This window comes from Cavia porcellus, unplaced genomic scaffold (assembly GCF_034190915.1).
Source record: "Cavia porcellus strain 051 isolate PalLab524CR breed Dunkin Hartley unplaced genomic scaffold, mCavPor4.1 scaffold_20, whole genome shotgun sequence".
Taxonomy (NCBI): Eukaryota; Metazoa; Chordata; class Mammalia; order Rodentia; family Caviidae; genus Cavia; species Cavia porcellus.
In genome coordinates, this window is record NW_026947503.1 from 853,925 (window position 1) to 865,722 (window position 11,798).

An 11,798-nucleotide genomic window follows, 5' to 3' on the forward strand; every position below is an offset into this window, starting at 1 on the left:
AATATCTCATGCAAGCCTGTATCAAGGATCTGTGCTGGGAAGGCCCAAAGAACAGTGATGGAAGCTAGAAACTTTGTGCCAGCAGAATGAAGGCTCTCTATCCGCAGGCTGAGGGATCTGCTCTGGAGGCAGGAAGAGGGACTCAAGGTAAGGAGCAGAGCTCCCCCAAAAAGAACTGCAGCCATCCTCAGTGATAGCAAGGCCCTGGGCTCCTGCAACAGAGAATAACTGAGAATAACTGATTTTCGTATCAGGAAAACCAGTTTCGTATCTTCTCCAGGAGAGTCAACAGCACACCATCTTCCCCTCCAGTTCGCTTATGCTGTTAGCAGCAATCCTCGGGTGGGCCTTCCACACCCAGAATCACACTGACTCAGTTCATCTGAGTGTTACAAGTTGACCGTTAGTTAACCACCACTGATGAGAAAGAGGTGGAAGGAAAATAAGAATGAAATATTCCATGTACAGGAACCTAGCAACCTCAATAAAGGTAAACATTATGTAACGGAATTGATGGTATCAACAAGAACGAAAATTCAGACATTGGAACTGGAGCACAAAGGGGGGGGGATGAAAAAAAGAGAAACAAGCTGTGGTATGTAACCGTTCCCCAAGATAACTAACTGTAAACTGCATGTACTGCAATCATGTACTAATAAAATAAAATTAATAAGGTATGAAACCAAAAGAAAGGAAGAAAGAGATTTTGGACCTCTATGTGCTTATCTGCATATATTTTTCCCTACATTGTAAAAAGTTAACCTTATTTTAATTGACATATTAAAGCACGAAATTTGTGCATTTGAATGTGGTTCCTTGTGATGTATGTACAAATGTAAACATTGTGCGGTCACTTTGCACCTGTTTATCTCTTCAAACATGTATCACTTATTTATTGCAAAAACATCCAAATGTCCTTCTTCTAGCATTTCAAGATATATAATGTACAGTTGCTCCCTATAATCACCTTACTTTCCAATAGTATGCTAGAACTGGCAACTCTTATATCCTTTGTGGTGCTATTTTTTCTTTGATCTTTGCTCATTTTCAAATTGGGCATTATTTACTGAACTTTGACAGTTCTCTATGTAAGTATCTTGTATTTTCATTGTCTTAGTTTCTTTTCATGGAAGAGGATATTTTTTAGATTTTTTAGCTTCATTTTTTTATTTTGAAAAGAAAAAGTAAAAATCAAGAAGCAAACAAAAAACAGTTTCCACAGTGATTGTACCAGTATACACTCACACCAACAATGGAAAAGTGTTCCTTTTTCCTCACAGCCCCAACAGCATTTGTTATTGGTTTAGTTCTATGATGTTAGCCATTCTTTCTGGATTGAGATGATATCTCAGTGTTGTTTTAATTTGCATTTCTCAAATGACCAATGATGGTGAACATTTTTTTATATATATTTATTTGGTATTTGTATTTCTTCATCTGAGAACTGTGTATTCATCCCAGATGCCCATTATTGGATGGGGTCTTTAAATTTTGGAGGCCTGATGTTTTTCAGTTCTTTATACATTCTAGTTAAAAGTCTTTTCTTTGAGGGAAAGTTGTCAAAAATCTTTTCCCAATCTATGGGTTTTCCTTTCACTCTGTTGGTGATTACTTTGATGCGCAAAAACTTTTTAGTAAGATGAGATCCCAGTTATAGATTCTTTGAAGTCCTTCCCATACAATTTGATTTTTGTTCATGAATTCTTGGCTTACCCCTATGTACTCGAGATTTTTACCTACTCTGTCTCCCAGTAGGTTTAGTGTTTCTGTCTTAATATTTAGATTTTTGATCCATTTTGACTTTAGTTTAGTGCATGGTGATAGGCATGGGTCTAGTTTAAGACCTTAGCATGTAGGAAGCCAGTTTTTCCAATACCACTTATTAAAGAAGTTGTCTTTCTTCCAATGAATATTTTGACCTCTTTTTCAAAGATAAGGTGGCTTGAGTATGTTTGTAATAATGTCTTTTATCTTCTGTTCCATTGATCCTCAGGTCTTTTTTTTTTTTTGCCAGTATTATGCTGATTTTATTTAATTTTAATATAATTTCAAATCTGGGATTATGATACCTCCTTCCTTGCCTTTGTTGCCCAGGATTGCCTTTGCTATTCTAGATCTCTTTATGGTTCCATATGAATTTTTAAAATGTTTTCTCTCAATCTGTGAGGTATACTAATGATATTTTGATAAGGATATTTTGCATTAAATCTGTGTAACAATTTTGGGAGTATGGCCATTTTCACAATGTTGGTTCTTATTATGAGCAAAGGATATCTTTTCTATTTTCTGAATTCCTCTTCAATTTATTTCTTTACCAATTAAAGCAAGGTTTGATACAGATAGTCCCTCTTGTAGGCACTCAGTGGGTAGAAGATAGCCACAACAAACTTCCCGTCAAAGATCCTTTCAAGTCAGTAATCTCTGAGCAGCTTTGGAATCACCAGCATTTGTGTACTCAACAAAGATTTGTCCTCTTCCAGGATTTTCCTTTGGAACAAGCAGAGACTCTACTGATCCATATTTTTGGCACTCCTTTTTTACATCTTCTACAACATCTTTATATTCCTCTTCATTCTCAAGAGAGTTAATTATCCAACACATTCAGTAGCCTCAGCACTGGAGAAGGAAGCATCACCAGATCTTCAATATGAGGGGCAAAATGAATGGTAAAGAACAGACTGCACAGGGCCATTGCAGCAGGAATCCTTCTGCTTAGATCATCATGAAGCAGGCTTTTGATAAGCTCTCTTAAGTGGTAGGCTGGAATTGCGGCATTCACCACTGCTTTCCTGGCCAATACGTGATTAATAATAGCAGAACTGTTTGCCTTCCATTCCTGATATCTGACTGTATGTCAGTTTCATTCCTGAAAACATTTCCAGTAAAATGATTCCTAGGCTCCACAGATCAACAGTGAGGTACATTCTTTATCACTCTGCTGGTAGGCTAGGCCAAGCAATTTTGCAATTCTGCTTTGGGAGCCCGATACCCATCTGTCACAATAAATTTCACATCTTCATTGCCTTCTTTGAAGTTAAGTTTGTAGTCAGTAAGCTTAAAATGTTCATTTTTTGCACTCCACAATATGTTTCTTTGCAGTCTCTGTGGACATAACCTTCATGATGAGGGAAAGCAAGGGCCTCCAGAACATCTCTGGCACAGTGCTGTATCATCCATGTAACTAGAATATAAAAGCAGTTCTGAAACACTGACATCCAGGAGTTCAAGCAACAGACAGCAAGATGGCACATTTGGAGAGAAGTGGATTGTAAAGACTCCATATAAAGTCACGATGTTTCTGTGATCTTGCAACTGTCTCAGCACCGCACTCTCTTTGTGGAAACCATCCTCCATACCAAGGCTGCAGCCCTGGTGGTTCCTGGAGGCAAGAACTGCTTGAGAGCATGGGGTAGGGATAAGGGGTAGGGAGCGAGCAGGGATGCCCGAGCAGCACAACAGATATAGCCACTGTATACCTACTGAGGCTGAAGAGCCCCTACCCAGGCAGCTCTGTACCTGCCACAGTCACCCAAAGGCCTCCAGAAATCATGACAACTTCACACCCCAAACATAGCTGGACTCCACCATCAGTGCAGACAAGGGAGCTGACACGATGTCTGAGGCAGGCTGGCAGGGCCCAAGGTTATATCCCTCCCCACCAGACCAGCCACTGCAGGGAGGGGCCTCCAGCTGCTGCACAAACTCCCAGGACCTCAGGCCACCCATGACACTGAAAGCCACTTGCCCTTTTATGTTTATTAATTTGCTCTTTTATACCTAGAGCTTTATTTCCAATAATTTATGTGGTTTGACCTAATGAAAGCTGAACTCATGAAGACTTACGGTTTTATATTTTATGTTTTAGGTTAATTTTCATACTTGATGTTAATTATAACCTATTGTTATGGCCTGGATCTAGATGTCACCCCAAGGCTCATGGCTGGATCTAGGATTTGATGCTGGGATTAGGGGAGTCTGATTGCTACAATAGTCCACCAATTGGTTTGGTACCCACCCTTAGCCCAGTAGCATAGAATAGATACTATAACATATAAAAGGAGCAGCAAGAAGCTTCCACTGTTGCTTGGACTTTCTGCTTGCAGCTTCTGCCTTTTGCCTGCCTTGGACTGTTTTTCCTCTGCAAAGTCCCTGTCTCATGCCACCATGCCTTGAAGCCAACGATGAAGTGAAACCTCTACAAACTGTGAGCTAAATAATTATGCCTTTTCTCCCTTGACTTTGGGTATTGAGTTGTTTGTCTCAGCAATGAGACAAGTAACTTAGACAGAATTTGATATCACAGAAGTGGAGTCATTGCTGGGACTATACCTGACGATGTGGTTTTAAAACGTTTGGAACTGTCTTGTGGGAAGAATTTGGCTAGGTTCTGAGATACTGGCCAAAAAAATCAGCCCTAGAATTCTTAAGACTGTGCTTGATAGAAGATTCTGGTCAGACTTCAGAAGACTAGAATACTGAAGGATGTAGAGACCAAAGTCAGGAGATTTCTGTTGGGAAGAAGGACTGCATTGGCTGTTGGATTACAGAAAATGTGTGTTGTTCAGTGGCAGGAAGTTTGTCTGCATTCTGCTGATATCTGGAGACTCTGCCTGAGGCTAAGATTAAGGGTGGTAGACTAATTAATCTTGCAGAAGAAATTTCAGGACAGTCTAATGTTGAGATTGTGGCATGGTTACTGTTTGAGGCTTTTAGCCAGATTTATGTTGAAAATCAAGAGCAAAGAGCCCACCAGAATGATTCAAACACTGTAAATTTGACCAGAAAGGAAGCCCCGTAAAGTTGCATCCTGCAACGATGAAACTGAGAAGAAACTGGTCTTTAAAAAGACTAGCAAGAAAAAACTAAGTATTTCAGTAGATAACAGAAAAGTTGGCCTGAGGCAACTGAAGAACCAGCAGGACTCTGCCTTGACCCATGCAACTCTTGAGGTTCTTGGGGTGAAGGACCATGAGAGGATGAGAAAATAAGAGATAAAGCTGGGGTCAGGTGAGCCCTTACTCTCCTGATGGGAGGGAAAGAAACTGCTCACCACTACATCATATCTATTTACATACCCAGAGGACGATGTCAGTTTCAACCCTACTACCTAACAACCCATTGCTTGAATTGTCTAGGGACTTGGTATTTTCCTGGGCTGAAACAGCTTCACGTGGCTTGCCTCAGGTGCTCTTTTGTTCTTCAGGCAGCCATGCCACAGCCTTGCACGGTGGTCAATTTCCAGCTTCAGTGGCTTCTAACAGGACTCCAGCCTTTGTAGCCTCAGAGTTGCCAAGGTAAAAGGCTTTGCTTTGAGAAGAAAGCATCATGTTCCAGAAAGGTGGAACCCTAGAGAATGTTATACGGGAGTGGATTCGAAGTACTCAGGGATGCAGGCACTTGACCCTTCTGCCAACAAAGAAGGAAGCCTGGCTACTGTTCCAACATTATCCACATGCTGCTAGTTCTAAGTGCATGAAGAGTACAAGAGTTGTGAGTTCAGAAAGACTTCTACTCAGATTGCAGAAGAAGGTACCTGGGAGGCCAGGCAGTGTGCCCCTGAAATGTAAAGCTGTTAGTGTAAAGCCAAAAGTGCAGTAGAGACCCAGAAGTTTGGCAAATCCAGGATCGTGGATCTCCCAAGGAGGGAGCAGAGCCACCCCCAGAAAGAAGCTATGGGAACTACAAAAAAATAGCAGTATCATAGTGGTGGGGCCAACCAACCCATTTGGAGTTCACAGCTTGCCCAAAGTCTCATGCACATCTCTTTATGAAAAAGGCATATAGTCCATTTCCAAGAGTTGCCAACATCTTAACAGTTTCACAATTGCTGAAAAGTCCTTGTCCAGTATCCTCTGAGATTTAAGGCAAACTCTCAGCTGTGAGCACCTGTACAAATGAAAAGAAAGACACCTCCAGCATCAATAAAAATGAATATGCAGAAAAATTTAACCAACTTCATCTGTTGCCTGGAAATTACAGAACACTGATGAGTGAGTGAAAGGTACATAGAGAAGTAAAGAGATACTATTATTCTGGGTTGGAGGAATTAATATTGTGGTATCCATGCCACAAAAAGCAACCTCCAGAATCAAAGAAATCTTATCAACTGTCTATAACATTTTCCTATAAATAGAAAAGTGAACTGGGAAAACCAGAAGATTACCAAGAGCCACCTCATATCTACAGGGAAAAGATCCAAAATAGGTGCATCACTGTACCTTCTTTCAAAGTATATTATGAGGTGACAGCAATCAAAACAGTCTCCTACTGCAACAACAGACACACAGATTAAACCAGGTAGCCCAGATACCACTATAAACCAAATGTACTTTCACTGAGGGGAGCCTCTTTTGTTTAGCTTTTTATTTATTCTCTCTCTCTCTCTCTCTCTCTCTCTCCCTCTCACTTTCTGCCTTCCCCCCGCGTGAGTGTGTGAGTGTGTGTGTGTGTGTGTGTGTGTGTGTGTGTGTGTGTCTGACACGATCCTGTTTTGTGTCTGGCTGGATTTGAACTTTGTTTCTATCTTGGGCTGGGCTGGAATTCCCAGTGAACTTGCTGCCATCCCCTCCTGAATGCAGAGGTTGTAGGCATTCATCTCTGTGTCTTGCTCACACAATGAGTTGTCAGCAGAGGTTTGAAGAAACCAGCTGTGGCAGTACTGGCTGTGAGCTCAGCCCTCTGGGATGCTGAGGCTGAAGGACTTTTCAGAATGGAAAGCACACTTTTCCCTGTGCTGGCTGCATCTTAGGTATCTACATTTGTTGCATTAAAACTTCAAATTCATCAGCCTCTGACATCACACTGCATTTCTACTTTCTCATTGCTGTTTCTAAGAAGTACACAGATTTGTTCCACTATGAAGAGTAAGGAGCCGTAGGGTCTTCTCAGACGGGGAGGCTCAGTTTATGGCCCTGGACATGATCTCACTTCCTTGGCAATAAGTCCAAACAGAACTTGAAATCCTAAAGTTAACTGGTAGCACAGTCTTGCAACTGCTGCCTCCCTAGTTACTTGGCCGGAGATAGCAGAGAACATGCTGTACTGTTTTCCGAGGTCTCCAGGCCGCAGCCACAGGAACCCAAGCAAGGAAAGCACTTGGGAATGAGGGTGAGAATGGATTGCTTGGCTCAAGTGCTTCAGGGCATTGGACAGAAACCGCCCAACTGTCATGGGCAGCACAGGGCAGGTCTCTCCAGACCCAGGGACCACAGGCTCTGAGACAAGAGAGAGCCCATAGCAGGTCACGCTGAGCCTGGCAACAAGACACTCAGAGCCACCAAGCCCAGGACAGGCTCCCTTACTCCCATTGTGAGTCAGTGCATGACCCCTACTTTTTGTCCTGAGTATGAAGAAAGTTCCACCTGGACAGCAGCAGGTGCTGAGAAGCTGTGAGTCGGGGGTCCTGTCATATTCCTACCCATGATGGGGCAGGCAGGAGGAGAAAGTCGGTGTCCAATGATTTTACACAGCATCCAGAGCCATCTTGTGTCCTCCCAGGGTAGAAGCTGATGACAAAAGACTGGTTGTGTGTCATCAGCACAAGGTTATCTGTGCAAAAACAGCACAAACTTGGTCAGGCAAAACTTTATGGGCTTTCCCAGCTGCTGGGCGCTGGCCCAACAGAGCTACATCGGCCTGGAGCTGGTCACTGGGGCATGTGTGCCATGTGCCTATAACACACACTGGGGCCCCACAGTAACAACCAGTGCCAGATCAGGCTCAGGCTGCGTGTGAACAGGGAGGACTCTGTACTGAGTCCCACAGAAGGACAGAGAGGACCCTCAGGGGCAGATAGTATGTTCCTGGGAACGTCAGAAAAGGGATATGGACACTGTCCCTTGACTTCCACTCATGATTTCATTCTGCCGTTTCATCTCACTGTAACTCCTGGCCGGGGGGTCCACGTGGCACGGTTAGATGTCAAGGGCACCTGGGATAAGTCACCCCCTGCAAGGGCGGCAGTGTGCACAGCCACTCAGCCTCATATGGGTGGGGAAGCTGGCCATTTCAATAGAAACCGGGGAACCGATCTGAGTGACCTCATAAACAGCCCTGGAATCCCAGGACCAGCTTCTGTTTACTCGTCTTTACCATAGGTTTGGGGACTCATGGGTTGCTGCTCTTCATGCATGGAGTTATATATACCCTCTCAGCTAACAAACTGGCCTGAAAGTGCTAGTATTTCTATGTGTCCCTTCTGAAATTTAACTTTTATTGTGAGGGTCACTTTTCTGCTAGGGCTCTCCTTGTGTCCTTTCGATTATGAACCAAAAAGGACAACTTAGAGTTTGATTCAGGCATAAGCCTCAGACCCTCCTGCTAAGTCAGAGATAGGACACTACTTCCCTGTCTTCCCATTGTCCTATCACAGATGGCAAATCAAGTGGCCAAGAGCCTGGCAGAAGTCTCTGCACAGTAAGGATGGCACAGGCAGGCACACCGCACAGCCTGACGGAGTCCCCGGAGCAGGCCTTCCCAGACACCTACCTCATTTACGGGTACCCAGTTCCAAGACTCCTCCATGGACAATGCTTCCTCTCCACAGGAAGGGAAGATAGCAAGGAGTGTTTGGCTCTCAGCACACAGTGCGTGTGGCCACGTATGGCCCCTAGTCTTGGAAGGTACAAGTACCTCTCAGTCTCAGTTTGCAACTCTGAACAGCAGGGTGCTGAGAGAATCAAGGCCACTTCATGGCTGTAGGATGGAATCGGGTCTCACCTGGAGTGCTGAGCCTCACCTTAGCCCCGTGGAAGATTAGCTGTAGTAGCCATGCTAATTCTCACAGAAGACTTTCCATCCCCAATAGGAAAATTTTCCTTCTCACACTGACACCTGCATTCGGGGTAAGTACTTCTGGTCATTATTCAGGAGATTGCAGCGTCACTGAATGGGCTTTGGGGTGATCAGAGAACAGGAATCTTTGGTGGTTGCATAGAAGAGCAGGTGAGCACATCAACCCATAAATGTACATGAAGACACATTTTGTGCAGACACTTCCTCTCTAGGCATTGACCATGATCCAGTAACTAGAGCTGATTCAACCCCAGCCCTCTGGGGTGTCAATGCTATGCAGGGTCCACAGAGTCACCCTGGACAGAAAAGCAGGTATTACATTACAATAGATTAGACCTCTCCTGGCCTCCTTAGATGAGGATTCCAATAGTGCAGAGCTCAGTAGAGGCCCAGGGAACCGGGAACACATCACTCCATTAGCTAAAACCTAAGAAGAGACAGGGTGGGACAGATACCTGCTGTTCTCTCACTCTCAGATATTTGTGGAGCAGCAGCCCTGGGCCCTTAGGTACAACCACATGGCAGATAGCAAGCAGTCTCTGTCTTCATGGAGCTAACAGTTGGGATGGGCAGAGGCAGTGTTTCTGCTGACCTAAAGAAGGTAGAGGTGGTCACAAGGCTCCCTCCCATGGAGCCTTCTGTCAGGTGTTCTGGGCTGCCTGGGCTAGTACTGCCCCATAGGGAGTGTGGAGAGGTGGGGCTAGACCATGCACAGACCAAGCAGGAGGGTTAGGGTTAGGACCCCCTTAGCTCGCCACAATCTTGGATATATAATTGTCTCTTTATTTATGCCATGGTTGCACTGGAAGTGGTAGATTGGAATTAACTTTCTATAATTCCAGTAACTTTTCTATGGAATTACAAACATAAACTACTCAGACTGTAACAAAGTTCAAGAATGACCTTCTATATTTGGCATTGAATGTGACCAGACTGCACAAACTTTTCAGCAAATCAATCACTCTCCACAATCAGATGCTGGCAATCCACTGGACTTAGCATGACCGATTTAAAGTTAGGTGGAGCATATTGCTAATCACAGGGCTCAGGTACTAGTATAGCAAGTAGGAGTCTGTTTGTCAAGGATAACAATGGGGCAAGCACTTTCTGTATCTGCAGACAAAAAAGGATTTGGCTTACTGATTATGAAGTAGTTAAATGATGCAGACATTAATACGACATATAAGTGAAAGAGTTTTGCCCTAGAATAAATTACAGGGCATTATGGCAGTAGTTTAACATGTTGGAAAGCCAAATCAGAGATGCTAACTCTAATGGCCACTTCTCCTTCTCCCCTGATTACAACTTGCTCCTTCCTTTCCCAGTGAGTGCAAAGAAAATTCCAATCAGCTCCTTGCATGTCATCAGTGCCTGCCCCAAGCACCACATCAGGTCAAAGGTCACACACACCTCACACCCCCATATCCAGGCAGAGGAGAAAACCAAACCTCTGCTTTTGCTGGTTGGCCAAAGCTTTGCTCCTCTCCACGTCCTTTAAATTTAAAAAGCTACTCTTATTTTTTCTTTTCTTTTTTTCTTTCTTTCTTTTCTTTTCTTTTTAATCTTTTTTGAGATGGGGTCTCTCCATGCAGTTCAGGCTGGCCTTGAGCTCACTTTGTAGCCCAGGCTGGTCTCGAACTGGCAATGATCCTTCCACCTCAGCCTCCCCAGTGCTGGGATTACAGGCTTGAGCCACCACACCCAGCTACTTTTACTTTTTCTTTTATTCTGCTCCTTTATTGCCCCAGAAAATTTTAACAATAAGCAAGTCTTTAGATTACTCCATCAGATAGCTACATTCTATCCTTCCTTTCCCAAAACCAGTACACTCAATATCAGAGTTTAGCATAAAATAGGTGAAATATTTTATGAAGATAAAACCCAAAATAAAAAAAGTCACCCACAACTTTAGCCATATATAACCTAGCGAAGGTGGCTGTCTTGTCCTTGCAACATTATTTAGCATAGAAAGCCCTTCAGCAACAGATAACTATTAAAAAACTCTCTAACTGTGATGACAAAATACCTATGAATAGGGTAATTGAAATGAAAAGAACCCTGATGTTTTCACCATAGAAACATACTTCTAAATGGGCTGCTGAAAAAAAAAAAACCTAGGTTGCTTTAAAAATGCAGATAATTAGCCAGGCAACATGGCTCAAACGTGTAATCCCAACACTCATGAGGCTGAGGCAGGAGGAACATTTGCAGTTCCAGACCAGCCTGGGCTACAAAGTGAGCTCAAGGCCAGCCTGAACTGCATAGAGAGACTATGTCTCAAAAACATACACACACATACACACAAAATGCAGATAATCAAATGATTTTCCATTTGCAAGATATCTGTAAAAAATGTGAAATATTTCCGACCAATTCACACACTCAGCTTTTTCTCAATGCCTAATTTGGAAATTAATGTTCGAACTGTGGGGGAGGGGCAGTGGCTGAAAAGATATGAAGCATTAATGACCTTTATTTTGAGAATGTGGGGAGAGACACCCCAGATCCCCTGGGACACAGCATCTCCACCCCAGGGTCAGCGATCTCTCCGTGGAACACGTGGAGTGGGGGCCTAAATGTAGCTTAGGTTAGAGGTAGTGCCTGAGGGGGCATTAGGGATGCACAGGTAGCCCATTGGCACTAGTTTGGCACCAGAGGTAGATTCCTAGGGGTGGGGGAGATAGAGCCCCTTGGCTTTATTTATCTGCTACAGTGTCCTATCTGGGCAAAAACTCTTTCAGTTAACATTTCTGCTCCTGTGTTTCCTACTGCCCATCCTCTCCCTCTGCCTCCTATATCCTCTCCCTCCCCCACATCAAAGACTCAGATCACAAATGATCTCCCCTTCTTCTCCACCCACCAAGGAAGCCAAAGTGCCATGATGATGATGTTATGTGCACAGCCAATATGCTTTCCAGTCCCTGAAGAGACAGATCCAGAACACCCTATTATAAAATGCAATACACAGAGAGCCCAGGAACACTGGGCTGCACTTGGCAGGTTTC

The 11,798-nt window shown here is 43.7% G+C and overlaps 1 pseudogene; it reads right to left on the reverse strand.

Moving 5' to 3' along the window:
• Positions 1–2,318: 2,318 nt before the first annotated feature.
• Positions 2,319–3,546, reverse strand: LOC100733655 (serine/threonine-protein kinase Kist-like; annotated as a pseudogene).
• Between the last annotated feature and the right edge of the window lie 8,252 nt (positions 3,547–11,798).